The 14449-nt window shown below is 40.1% G+C and overlaps 1 protein-coding gene across 5 annotated transcripts in view; it reads right to left on the minus strand.

Annotated features, from left to right (window-relative positions):
• The window catches only part of B3galt1 (beta-1,3-galactosyltransferase 1), a 482035-nt gene that overhangs the window by 141991 nt on the left and 325595 nt on the right, over window positions 1-14449 (minus strand). For 2 of the 5 annotated variants that reach the window (XM_050123270.1, XM_050123279.1), the window contains exon 1: window positions 1062-1239. The exons of 1 other annotated variant lie outside the window; for it this stretch is intronic. The gene's annotated coding sequence lies outside the window, so the exon portion shown is untranslated. 2 more of the 5 variants (XM_050123288.1, XM_050123297.1) reach the window with 2 other exon arrangements.

Genomic DNA, 14449 nt, shown 5'->3' on the forward strand with positions numbered 1-14449 from the left:
AAAAAAAAAAGGATTTTGAACTTAACTTTCTCTTGAGCTCTTTCTAATCAGAAATTTCAGTGTCTTAATACCCCAGAGTGTCCATTCCAGGGCTCTGGGTATCTCCGCCATTAACTGTAAGCAGGTTATGCTCATTAAAGGTCTCAAGGCAGGTGAGTTGTTTTTCTGCTTCATTCCTAAAGCTGGTTTAGCATTTACAGTCCTTCTGGAGTGCGAGCAAGTAATGTTGGTTTCGTTTGAACAGCAAGTCTACCCTTTGTACCTGGAGGGTAAACGATTTTCTTTAGAAGTATATAAACCCCAATTAGCATGTTACCCTTTATTCTAACAAAGACATTTTTTTTTGCTGCCATAGCTCGCTTTCAGAGTCAACTCTACTTAATAGAATATACACTATCTGTCTGTCTGTCTATGTCTATGTCTCTGTCTGTCTGTCTGTCATCTGTCTGTCTACCCACCTACCTATCAACATATATTTAGAAGCATTTATGTCATTACTAAATAGGTTCCACGGTGATACCTTACACTGTGTTGAGAAGTTTAGCATATCACCTTATTTCATCTGAGAAGTGGTGAATATATTTATCTCCTAGCCCAAGAGGGCTCACTGGATTTTAGCATATTTCAGAGCAAGGACTGCATCTGAATTCTGCTGGGTTCCCGAGCCGGGCCCATATCCTAGCAAATGAAGGAAACAGACTTCTCCCTCGCTGTGAGGCATAATGAAGTAGATACGATATGCGAGAATCACTTACCGCCACGCAGTGCGTGCCCCCCAGCTGTGATGGAAGCACCCCGATGTCACGGATCCCTGGGCCTTTGCTGCTCTTTGAGACTGTGGCTTTTACTAAAAACCTGAAAATTATTCCTACCTCTGCCCAACTCAAATTTTCCATCACAACCGAATATATCTAACTACACAAATATTAACACAGTTTCAGCATACTCAAAATCAACAGGACTCCCAGAGCCTCCGGGCTCCGTGAGACACAGGGCTAACACCATCCCTGTGGCTGCTGGCCTAATGCTTGGGCTCCCACCTTCCTCCTCCCTCTTCTCACCTCACCCAGAACTCAGAAGTCACAGGGCGCAGAGCTCAGAGTGTGCCATCCAGTTATTCGCTGTTAATCTTCCTTGGAAATGCTGAAGCTCTCCTGTAGACTCTGGATGACACCTGGTCTTTATCCTCCCTGCCTTTGGCAGCACACTGCCCTGAGCTGAGGCCAGCTCCTGGCATGGATGCTCCTCTCCTCCGCTTCTTAAACACACATTACCAGGTACTTTGCCCTGTTGATTAGCGGTGGCCTCTACTTTTTGGACTATGGTTCCAAAAAGAGGGCGGGAGGCTGGGGGAAGGGTGCAGGAGAAAAATAGGTAATATGAAGTAAAAATACTCAGAAAAAAGTTTGTTGTAAGGCCCCAGGAACAAATACTGAATTTGCAAGATTCTCCAAATACCAAGGTTACATAAATAATTTTCTTTATATTCATATAATTGAAGGGGAAACTATATTTTAGCTCACAAACGACAGTACATTATCTGCCTTCTTTCTTGGGAGGATAGCAGAAGATGGTGGCATTTTTCTGGTCCAAGGATAAATCTCTCAAGCAGGGGACAGCAACAAGCTTTCTGTCTACAAAGTTAGGGTTACGGCTAACCCGGGGTCAGAGGCTACTAGGCACTGTCTCCTGCCCCAGGGAGCAAAGGATCCTTCACTTTATCTAGTTTTTTCTCCAGAGCCATGGAGGGAGGCTAACCTGAGTTAGCAGCACTGTCAATCACTGGGAGTGGCTAAGGGTGGCTTTGTGCCGCTCTTGTTAGGTGTATTTCTTAGGACTCCTCACAAATTTCATAAAATATGGCTGTAGGCTATGTCTTGTATTGTATTTGGTATGATTGGATTAGCTATTATGTGGAAATTGAGGAGAAGGAGGCAGTTATATCTTAGCGAGGTATAGAGGAGAGCAGGGACAGTTTGTGGGATGGTGAGAAAATTCATAAATGTAACAAATTGTGAAGATGTGAAAGTGTAAAAATAGAGACTGGGTACAACGTGAGCGAGTCTGTCCCCCAAAGTAATGCCTAAGAGAGCTACAAAGCATGAGAAACTCACCCTATATCTGACACTTACACCATTTTCACTGACAATTCAGGGGATCAGATGGCCTGGGAATATATCTACAGGTCATCAAGTGATTTTAATTTTATTTTACAACTATGATGCAGATATAATTAGTTCTATAACGAGTTCTAGTTACCATGATTTTAGCTCAGTGGGACTCAGGCTGGGCTTGCAAACTTTCATACTCAGTAAGACTGTAAAATATTGTAATCAGCTGACCAATAATGGAAAAAAAAGTATTTTTGGATCTGATTTTATTGCTACATATTAGTCACCTCAAAATCCAGTGGTCTAAACATCAACCATCTTTGTGCTGGTTGTTAATCTGGAATCTGGAAGGATCAAATAGAGCCCTTTGTTTCGGCTCCATGCACCATCAGCTCTGTAAGTGTTTTTTTTGGAGAACCCGGGAAGTCCACTTTCAAGAGGGATTGTTCTCATGACCGAGAAGTGGGCACTGTATGCCTGGTAGGAGGTCAGCTGTAAGTTCAGCTGGTTTGTAGGCTCAGCAACTTATTCCCTTTCCACATGCCATTCCGCGGGCTCTTTGCACTTCCTTACACAGGCTAATAGATCCAGGATGCCAAGGGAGCAAAGGGAAATACCAAGGCAGAAGCGCATAGCCTTGTCATGATGTAGTTTGGGAGGCGCAGTCAAATTCTGCTGCAGAGTTTGTGGTTTACCCGGCAGCAAACAACTTAGTCAACGGTGACTCTATAAATTAAATGGGAACTAATAATTTGTGTTGCTTAGTGATGCAACAGTATAAAGGTATCGATGGCACACAGAATCATCTACGCTGATGATTTATTGGTTTATGAATGAATATATATTTTCTCATTTTCGAGTAAGCTCCCTCGACTTAGATTGCGTGTGTCAAAGACCATGCTGAGCCGCTCTGGCAGCGGTCTTATCCATTTCATCACTGTTCTGTGTCCCGATTGCATCATTTCCTCGTGTACTTTACTTAATCTCATGTTGTTTTCTTCATCATGGACTGTAAATATAAAATACCCACTGCTAATCTTCCCAGAAAGAGTGATTGACAAGTGATCGTCAAGCGACTGACCTGGACATGAATTCTGGAGCAATTAAAGATGATGAAGGTGGGAAATCAGAGTGGATGTTTCTCCCAAACCAGGAGTGTTCTGTCACACCACAGCTGTGGTCCCAAAATAGGAGAACGGGTGACAGGATCTGTTCATTGCTGGAGACAAAGAGGAAGATATATCTCGAACATGGAGAAACCTCTTATGGTCTGGATTGATGACCAGACATATCGCCATGTCACAGCCCAAAACAACAGTGGTAGGCAGTGTTGTACAGCATGAGTGATTCCACCACGGCACACAGCGTACCAGTACCTCTGGGCCACGGCACACAGCGTACCAGTACCTCTGGGCCACGGCACACAGCGTACCAGTACCTCTGGGCCACGGCACACAATGTACCAGTACCTCTGGGCCATGGCACACAATGTACCAGTACCTCTGGGCCACGGTACACAGTGTACCAGTACCTCTGGACAATCTGAATGATCCAGAATCTTCCTCTATTACCTAATATGAAAGAGAGCTCTATATGTATGTGGTTATGAGGTCAGCAGAAGGATTTTATTAGACTCTAGATGCACTAATTGTGGGAGAACATTTCTTTCCAGAGACACCTCTCCACAGGTCTTAGGGTGGGAGTGGAGGAAGGAAGAAGAAGAAGGCACTGATGGCAACAGCTCCATCATGCCATTGAACCTGAAGACTTTCCAATGAGACAAGACACAAGGTGGCAGACAGCGATGCTGATGATGCTAACCTTGGACAGACCTCTGCCAATGTGGGTGTTTGTATCCAAGTTTCTATCAAAAAAATTAAAAAAATAATAAAAATATTTTAAGTAAAAAGATGCATGGGATTTTTTTAAAACCCTGAATGCTACTACAAAAGAGCAAAAAGTGGAACAAAAACGACTCTAAAAAGTCTATAAAGTAAAAGTTAGAGCAAGCTAAGATGAATTTACTACAAGTTTATTACATAATGAATACAACCACACAGAGCTTGTCAGATCTATAGTAATGTGCAGTAATGTCCTGAACCCCTGTAGCCTATAAAAATCACCCAGTGATGCAGCTAGAGCAACATCTAGTCATACTAAGTCCAATCAGGATATGGCCCTGAAAATGTATGCTAGTTTTGTATCTTTTACAGTGCAATTTTCTATATTGACATATACAAGTACCACTATGCTACAGATGCCAGCAGTATTCAGAATGCTAATGGGCTGTAGAGGTTTGTAGCCGCGGAGAAATAGGCTAGGGCATCTATAAGTATGTGTGTTGTTTAACCACATAATTTTGCCTAGCCATACATTTTAAAATGCATCCCTATTGTAAAATGATGCATGAATGTGATGTGATTTCATTTCTGCCATACCTTTTTCTGCCATGCAGTTTTGGTAAGGCATGTGGTCCTGGGAAGATGAGTTAGAGCATCTTCAGAAGGCACATTCTGCAACAGTCATTTATGTAAAAATTGCCCTCTTCACATATTACTTTCAATATTAAATTCCCAGAGACTATATTAGTTCATTGTCTCATTGCTTTTACTTGACAACAAGAAACTTAAGAAAGAATGGGTTTGTTTTGCTTGTGGTTCAAGAGGCACAGTCCATCACAGTGACAAGAAGAAGAGGTGGCTGGTCACACTGTGCCCAACTCAGGAAGCAGAGAGGAATCAATGCCTGTGCTTCTCTAGCTTTCTGCCTTTAATTCATATCAGAACCCTGACCTATTAAATGGCAACACCCACATACAGGGCGGGCCTTCCAACCTCAATTAGATTGATAGATATACTACTATAGATAATCCTTCACATAGGTTATTGCCAAGGTGGCTTTTAATTCCACCAAGACAAGAGTCAAAACTAGCCATTACGGAGATGACAAGGATTTTTCAATGGCACTGAAAGATCAGCCTTGTGCTTGCCACAAGGTCCATGCAGTTTTCCTCCTCATCCCATTTCCCCCCTCTTGTGTCTGTAGAGCTGTGTCTGGGGGACTTCCATTCCCTACGTTTGTTCTTATTCCCACTGTGCCTTCTTCACCAAGGGATAATCACGTCTCTATTAAGTTAAAATAAAGGAAGACTTGCCACTCATGATCTGTCTTCTCTTGTTATTTTACTGTAGAGAAATAGTAAATAGAATGCTATTATTATTAATATTCCATTTTTTGAGACAAGGTTTCTCTGTGTAACAGCTCTGGCTGTACTAGAACTAGCTCTTTCAGATGAGGCTGACCTCAAACTCACAGATATCTGTCTGCCACTGCCTCCTGAGTGCTGGGATTAAAGGTGTGTATCACCACTGCTTAGCAGAATGCTATTTCTTTAGGAAGTTCCTTGGTCTTTTATGCAAATAGAATCCTGCAAGACAAATCTTACCTGAAGTCCAGTATATATATTCATTTCAGACCCTTATAACAGAATTCAGATTTCTATAAATTTTGGCAACTTTAATTTTTCAGCTATATGAGCTAGTATAGCCATACCTGACCATCAATTAGGAGATTAAAGTTCCCTTTACCGCTTTGCCTTCCTTAACCTAAAATCTTTATCTTTGACTCTACTGGGTGAAAGGTTAAACCAGAATGATAGATAAAATAACAAATTAAAAATACCTTTTTAATCAATTAAAGTAGATTTTGTATGTTGATGTCGTAGTTGATAATTTCTTCTTTTGATTTTTTTCCACATCTCAAAGAAATGTCTTCAATTTCAGAAGATCTTTATGGTGTGGGAGGTCCTCCTGTATATATGTTACTTTTATTGGCTAATAAATAAAGAAGCTGTTTCAACCAGTGGCTTAGCAGAACAGAGCTAGGCAGCGGGAAAACTAAAATGAATGCTGGGAGAAAGAAGGCGGAGTCAGTGAGATGCCATATAGCCCCACCAGAGACAGATGCTGGAAATGGGTTAAATTAAGATGTACAAGTTAGCCAATAAGAAGCTAGAGCTAATGGTCCAAGCAGTGAATTAATGTATACAGTTTCTGTGTGGTTATTTCAGGGCTGGGCAGCTGAGAACAAGCAAGCGGGCTCCTACAACACCTTTAGTCTCCTGATTTTAGGAGGGATGAGTAATGGACTCGGCCTCTGCTCTCCTGTCAGCCAGTGTCAGCAATGGAAATTCTTTCCATGGTGAAAGAGTTCTGTGTCTTTGAAGTCCAGTGAGTCATCTACCTGCCCATGTGGTTACCAAGCTCTTGGGAAATGACTGCTGTGAGGGAGACGGTAATATTGGGTTCATTTCCTTGATGTGAGAGTTAAATAGTCCCAATAGGTAGTAGCTACCATGTTAGCACTGGGGATAGTGGTTTGGAATCTTAGCTTGACTTCTGTGTCCATCATCCTCTTCTGAAAAGTGATTCAATTTTCCATACCAAGTATCAAAATTGGAAACCATCAGAGTTCCCAAGCAGCATGGGCAGTTTAATTGGATGCTGCTTTCTACTGGGAATCTTTTAGTTTTATGAAACTTACCTCTTACCTCATTCACTAAAGACATGGCTATGCCAGTGACTTCATCATGGAAATTACTTTGGCATCTTGATTTTTCCAAGCCTCAGGTCTTGCCATAATGTTAGCAAGGCCTGTATTATTCCTTCAAGATATCTATTTCAATAATAATTTTGTGTAGCAAATCACCATAAAACTCAGTGGCTCACAAATCAAACATGCCTGGGTTGTCTGAGTTCAGCTCATCTTGACTGATTATAGCTGAATTTGTCTCCAGGTTCCAGGTTCAGATCTGCCTGTGTCCTATGCCTTGGGAGTGTGCTCTACTAGAGATGTCAGATGCTCAAATAACTCACATAGTAAAGCCTAGAGAGAAATGGTAGAATACTATCAAGTATGTTAAAAGTATGACATCATCTGTCTTCATTGCAGGAGAGTGAGGAGCTATGACCAGTAGGAGAACTCATCCTCTTTTTGTCTCTGTTTCCCGATCACTGTGTGTGTTGTGTGTGTGAGTTCTCGTCCATCTTTCTCCTCATTCTTTTCCACCCACGTCTGTATTTGTCTTGTTTTCTTTTCTGGTAGTGACAATGGAACCAATGTTTTAAAACAAAATAAATGAACAAATAAACCAAAAACATTTTCTATCTCTGGAAAGATGGTACTTAATGGTTTGACATCTCTCTCGTTTTACTTCCATCTCTGAGAAACTGTTTCTTAACCATATTTTTCATTGCGAATGAATCAACTATTAGGGTTAGCTAGGAATGATATTACTAATTCTGATCTTTAATAGCTTACTTGATATTCCAAGGCTGTAATGGAAGAATTAGTCCAAATGCATCAATTTTGTTATCTTTTCCTTTTCCCTTAAAGCCTTTCATGTTCATTTACTTTAAAAAAGCACTAATTTCACATCAATTTCTCTGGACTTATCCTATCTGGAGCTCAGCAGTATCTGTCTAAAGTCATTCCAGCTTAGTATCTTCATTCAAGGTTCCTAGCTGCCAAATCCTTAAATGAATGGTGCATGATTTCTTTCTTTCTTTTATTGAAAAGTAGGTTAGGGAATGATGTGTGTGCATGAACCATGATTCTGTTTACACAAACAAATGCTTGTGGTTGTATATGATCGGGGAGGAGGAAGAATGCTTCATCTCTAGGAAGCGGTGGTTGTGAGCTCTCTTCAATACATGCTTTTTGAGCATCATCTTATTGTTGATGCAGCATTATTTTGAAAACTAAATTTGTTAAAAATAAAACCCACTAATAACCATACTTCCAATATTTTGACAGGTTGTCACAGCTGGCACCATAGAAAGCAACCTCACACCTCTATGAACTACTGGTTTCTGGTTATGAATTCCATTGCAGAATAGGAAAGAAAGACAATAAGGGTGGCCTTTTGGGTGTCTGCAGGAATATTTTAGGGCTCAGTAGCTTTGTATTTTTTCTACTTCTCGAGTTTCAACATGCATGAAACTCTTGGTTCTTCATATCTATGAATTTCATACTCGAAATAATCTGCCCTGTAATTCGATATAATCATCTCAGCATTAGCTCAGTTTACAGGAAAGGATGTCACTTACAGGAAAAATGATTATGATTAAGTACTAAAACTTCATGGCCTTTGTAGCACCATTTCACGCCATCCTAAAAGTTCTGTGTAGCTGGGCAGCAGATGTCTTCCATCCAAATAGCAAAGAGTTCTTTTAGAAATGCTCCAATCTTTCTGATTTTACCTCAAGATAACCTAATCCACCAGTACCAACTGGCAATGAGAAAATCTGCAAACTAAGTTTCCAATGATAGGCTTTCTCCTGTCATTTAGGCTACATGGACCAGAATGTCGTAAACAATACTCATGGTCAATCATGGAAGTCAATCTTCCTATTTGAGCCATTAGTTGTCAGGACAAAGACTTTGTTTGCTGAGTTTTAAGGGAGGATACTAGGTCAGCAATATGGCTCAGTGGGTAAAAACACTCCGAAGCTACCAATATGGATGTGAATTCCATCTGTGGAAGCCACAGAGTGGAAAGAAAGAACCAATTCCTACAAATTTTTCTCTGACATTTACATGTTTACCCTGATACACACACACACACACACACACACACACACACACACTAAAGTGATATTTATTAAAAAACACATTTTGATGTTTTCATTACTGCATTACATTATATGACATTCACCAGCTTAATAAAGCCCTATTGTGTCTCCTTTTTTTGTTTCTTTACAAGTAAGAATAATAATAATAATAAAAAAATGCCTGCTTCCTTGACTCCTGAGGTATAAAGAGGAGATATGAGAGCATCTAGGAGAGTATTTGACACGCAGGAAACTCAATACATTTGAGGAATTTCCCCTTTAAGGTTCTGGGAAGTTAATGTAAATATAGTAGGATATTCTATAGTTTCCAGAAAAAAGAATTGAAAGCATTGCTTTTTTTGTGTGTGTGAGAAAACCTACAAGTGACTAAGCTTTAAATCAGATTCACTTACATAACGTATGACCATTTTTCTCCTGTTAAAAAGGCAGGCTTGCATGACAACAAGCATAGGCACACATCTGCTTTGTGATATCTCTTTTGCAGCTTTTCTTATGCTATTACAGAATATTATAGTATTTGACAGTATGGGAGAAAGAATCCCCTGTTGCTGACATTAAATCACTTTAAAAGTCTGAATTAGAGTACCGTAAATCACGTAAAATTGTTTCAATTTTATTGCGTTGCACTTCAGGGAATGAATTTGATTTTCTGAAGTATTTCAACAGGAATGGCCTTATTATTCACTTCCCAGGGTTCTAGCCACATTGTATTACATATCCCCACACAATGCTACGAAATTTTATTTTCATACTGTATATAACCCCTCTGAAATCAATATCTGAAACATTTAATTCCTGTAAATGGGAATTTGTTTATTAAAAATGCATCGGATATAAAACAAACCAATGACTATTCCATCCACATTGTGCAATGCCACCCTTTGGTCTTCAACAATTTCCAACTCTCCTGGAAATTAAAATGGAAGAATATTGCTTCCCTGAAAATTCTTAGAAAAATCATATAATTCAGGGATATGTATAACATTAGTCAGGTACAGGAATGACCCTAACTTGGTCCTGACTATACAGTAGGAGGCTCTTTCTCTTCTCTTCTGGCTGATAAATGCTGCTCGGGAGTGACCCAGGGAGAATTAATTCTATGTGGCTCTCATGCTGGAGTTGGAGTAACTGAGAATTTCTGGGGCTGCTAAGGAGTAAAGACAGGACTGGATCAAACTGACGTGATTTATAAGCTATGACTTTGCAATTTAGCTCGAGAACTGCAGGCCCCAATGTTGTCAATGCCTAAGGTTTGTTTTTCAAAAAAGCCCCAACTTCCTAAAAACTCAAGCGTGACTCAGGCTGGTAACTGACTTGCCAGACTTTGCCAGGTATAATTCGAAATGACTGAAAATTATCACGTGTGTTGCGGTCCAAAGGCAGCGTAGGTAGCAGTAAAGAACGACAGCTCCCACCAGGGACTCAGAAGAGGTCTGATGGAGTGTGCTGGTGCCTGCCAAACAGCATCTGTCTTCAAAGTGCCTGTCGGAGAAGCTTCCTTCTTGCCAAAATTGAATCCTTATCTGAATTTGAGTCAAAGAAAAATATAGGCTGGCAGACTGGGTGAATGTTATTTGCTGTTATCAAAAAGCCCCATGGTTTTTTTTAATCATAACTAATTAATTTTTGATAAAGGCCATCTGTTTCAGACAAACAAAGGAGCATAAAGAGGTCATTGTCTCTTAGCACTTTCCTCTCATTTGACAACCCTTGTGGGAGAAAATCAGGGCCAAGACAACTTATTTTCATTGTTATCAAACCCAGGATTCATTGCTCTCGCAGAGCAGTTACAAAGTAAACTTCATGGCCAGCGTAGGTGTCTTTATAGGAAGAGGATTGCCCCCCCCCCCCGAAAAGTAAATGTTGATGGCTACTGTAACCATCAGGGCCCTTGGTCTCTCTGACATAGGTCCCTGTGTTGGAAATTTTCAGCTCGTTGTTGTCTTATCACACTGAGTGCCCAGGCCATTCCTGGACAACTCTCCCTGTCTTCTGAGCACAGCTGATGGCCAAACCTTTATCCTCTGCCGGCAAGGCAAGGAACCAGTGAGTTAGTACCATCCGCACCTTCTTCAAGCCCAGACCTTCTGGAGCCTTAGTCCTGGTAGAAATTATTAAACTAATGACTTCTCTGAGATAATTCCTCATCATGGCTTCTTGTTGTTATTATTTGTAAAACAAAGAAAATAACAGTGCTTATCTTAAAAATTTTTCTGTGCATTTTGATGTGCAGCATTAGACAATAAGTACTCAGGGTAAACATAAAACTTTATTATAATCAAAGTAGGCGCTGGAACCTTGGCTCTGGGAAAGGACAGTCTCCTGAATCATGGTCTCATGATGTGTGACTATAAATTTCACTTCCTTGGAGATTTATGTCCCTCTAGATTACCCTGCTACCCTCCTGTTCTTCCAGGTGAAGACTCAGAATCAGGCTGACTTGATTCCAGGGTTGGATTGTTGTTTAGCCTGTGAGCCACCAAGGCATTGCTGCAATCCGGGTGGCCCTTCAGAACCCCTGGCCTGTGACTTTCCTTCTTCATTCTCTCTCTATTGAGAAGCAAGGACATTCTTTGGGACAATGTGAATTAGGACAGTAGAGAACAGATAATTTATGCCCTTAGTTTTTCTTTGAATAGATAATAAATGTTTAGGATACTAGTAAACCTTAAAAACGCATCCATTGGGAATTAGGCTGGAAATCACACAGGGAAAATGCTCTTTCCTTTCTATACAGCCAGCTGCCAGAGTGATATGTGAAAAGCTCAGCCTCAGACAGAGGGGCAGTGGTTGCCTAGCATATGGGAGGGCTTGAGTTCAAAACCTAGAACTAATAAACTAAAGCAAACCTAAAAAGACAGCATCTTATCATTGCTGAAAAAACAATTTTCTTTTGAATTATTTTCTACATTATTTCTATAGTAATAAAAGTCTAGGTAAACAAACACCCCCAAATGATCCAGCACCCCTAACCTTTGCTAAGCTGGTTGCTGTACAGACAGTTGTACTTGATGAACTATATAGTAATAACACCATTAAATTCTCGTTTAAAATTTGTGTAAAATATACAGTTCCATACCCTTGCCTTTGTAATTTAACTATATTCTAAGATCCTTGATATTTTAGGTATGATTAAGATGTTATGGTGATTAGAAGTAGTTTTTCATGGAAGTCAAATCATATTCAAGTGTTTTGCTAGAGATATTATAGAATATTGAACAGCAGAATGGAGACATGGCTCAATGCTTAGGAGTACTGGATGCTCTCGTAGAGGGCCAGGGTTTGATTCCTAACACTCACATGTTGGTTCACAAGCATCTGTAACTCCAGTCCCAGGGAATTCAACCCCTTCTTCTGGTCTGCAGAAGCGTCAAGCACACATGTGGTACACATATAAACACGCAGGCAAACACCTATACACATAAACATTTAAAAAGCAGAATGAATTGGAATTTGCATGGTTGTATCTGAGGAAGTATTTACAGGAATGTGTGTTCACTCTTCTTGATCCTTTGCTCTTTCAGTTAAAACCTAAGTAGATATTATTTATGATATTCTGATTTATGGACATTCATTGGATAGATTTTAAATTGGGTATCATGGTCAAGCAACTACAAATTATGTATCATGTATATCCTGGCAACAGCAGTATGATGATGTTTATACATCACTTCATATACAATTGTGTCTGAGAGTAATTTTTTTTGACCTTTCTGATACCTTTGGGTCTTTTGATTTATATTTATTTATTTATTTATTTATTTATTAAAGATTTCTGTCTCTTCCCCACCGCAGCCTCCCATTTCCCTCCCCCTCCCCAAATCAAGTCCCCCTCCCTCGTCAGCCCAAAGAGCAATCAGGGTTCCCTGCCCTGTGGGAAGTCCAAGGACCACCCACCTCCATCCAGGTCTAGTAAGGTGAGCATCCAAATTGCCTAGGCTCCCACAAAGCCAATACGTGGAACTCAGGACCACGAGGGGTGCACCCACACACTGAGACAATGAGGATGTTCTATCAGGAAACTCACCAAGGCCAGCTGACCTGGGTCTGAAAAAGCCTGGGATAAAGCCGGTCTTGCTGAACATAGCGGACAATGAGGACTACTGAGAACTCAAGAACAATGGCAATGGGTTTTTGATCCTACTGAGAGTAATTTATAATATTGTGAAAATGAGACTTTTAATTATTTTCATAACATCATAAAAAAGATGCTGAATGCTCTTTCTCAAAACAGAGGAAAACCTAGACCCTTGAATCCATGGAATACTTTTTTTTTTGCATAAAAGAAAAAGTGACGGTGTCCTTTTGGTGCCCAGTGATTCTTTGTGTAGACAAAATACTCTAGAACTTATTTTACAAAGAAACCGGTCTTGATATGTCTCTACATCTTTCCATTTCTATTCTGAACAATAAACACGAGTTCTTGTGGGAATGGGAAGCCCACAAGCAATGTCCTCTGAACACAACTAAGTATTTAAAGCAAGAGGATTAAAATACAGCGGTTCAGCAATGCCCCAAATTCCAGCCTTAGAGCTAAGCAGGAGACTTCAGGGTCAAAACTGTAAAAGCTGCAGCTCCAAAAGCCACAGAGTCATTGAGCAGCGGTGAGAGCTTGTTAGTTTATTATGAAAATTTATGCTCTAATATTTTTTTGTTTCAGCAATAGTTTCTTGGTAGCAATAATCCTCAAATGAACTTGTCTAAGTACTGTGTTTGATGTAACTTTCTGTAGTACAAAAGTACAAAGCCAGTAAGTCAGTTGGTCTATTTTACTTTTCAGGAACACTGATTTGGTGTGGAGAAAAGCCCAGCGAACTGGAATTCGGGTGACCTTCATTGTTTCTATCTCAGCCTCTGCACAGATGACTTAACGATTCTTGACCTTGAATTTCTGTGACAATGTATAATATAAGGGACTTCACAGAGTTAATCTCTAGTATTCCATTTTAAATATCTTTTTAAGTATCTACATTCATTTAAGCACTAATTGATAGCAGAATGGGAAGCAGATGACCTTAAAAGAAGTGCTTTAAAAATCATTTTCTATTTTTTACTCATTATCCGTCGGACTGTAGTTGAACCTGAATGAAAATGGCTTTTCCGTAAGGAAAGTTTAAACCACGAAACTTTTAATTGCTGATAAACCCATTACTGTAATGAGCAGCAACATCCAAAGCACTTGCCTGCTTTGTACAAGACCACTCATTTGAATGTCATAACATTTGACAAAGAGAGTCAGGCTTTCTCAGACTAGGCCAGCAACAGGACAAAGGCATAAGCACAGTCCGGAACAAACTCACTGTTCGAAGGTGAAACTATATCAGTACCTAGCAAATAAAAGTGTTTCCAATGGTACAGTCTTTAAAAGTATTAAGGCCTTTCCTTTGGAGTTCAAGAAAACCCCAACTGCCTATGTTTGGAAATCGATGCTCTAATGGCTGAAAGACCAGTTCAAATATCAAAATGGAGTGTCTTCCTACCGAGTTAGCTTGTACTCTCTGTTTCCAAGGAGCACCCTAATCAATGCCTTCAAGGATTTAGCCCTACTGTCCTGAGGAAAATGCGTGACTTGCCTCTGATCATCTTTTCTCTCTTCAAAGGACTAGAACCTACTTCGCGGCGGATTACTTAGGCTGCGGTCGTCTATTAATTAACACTTAGGTCACAATCTCATATTAATTGATATCCTGGTTAGCTCTTTCTCTG

The sequence above is a fragment of the Alexandromys fortis genome, unplaced genomic scaffold, assembly GCF_014885135.2.
Source record: "Alexandromys fortis isolate MF-2015 unplaced genomic scaffold, M_Fortis_MF-2015_v1.1 scaffold_8_9099976_23576923, whole genome shotgun sequence".
Taxonomy (NCBI): Eukaryota; Metazoa; Chordata; class Mammalia; order Rodentia; family Cricetidae; genus Alexandromys; species Alexandromys fortis.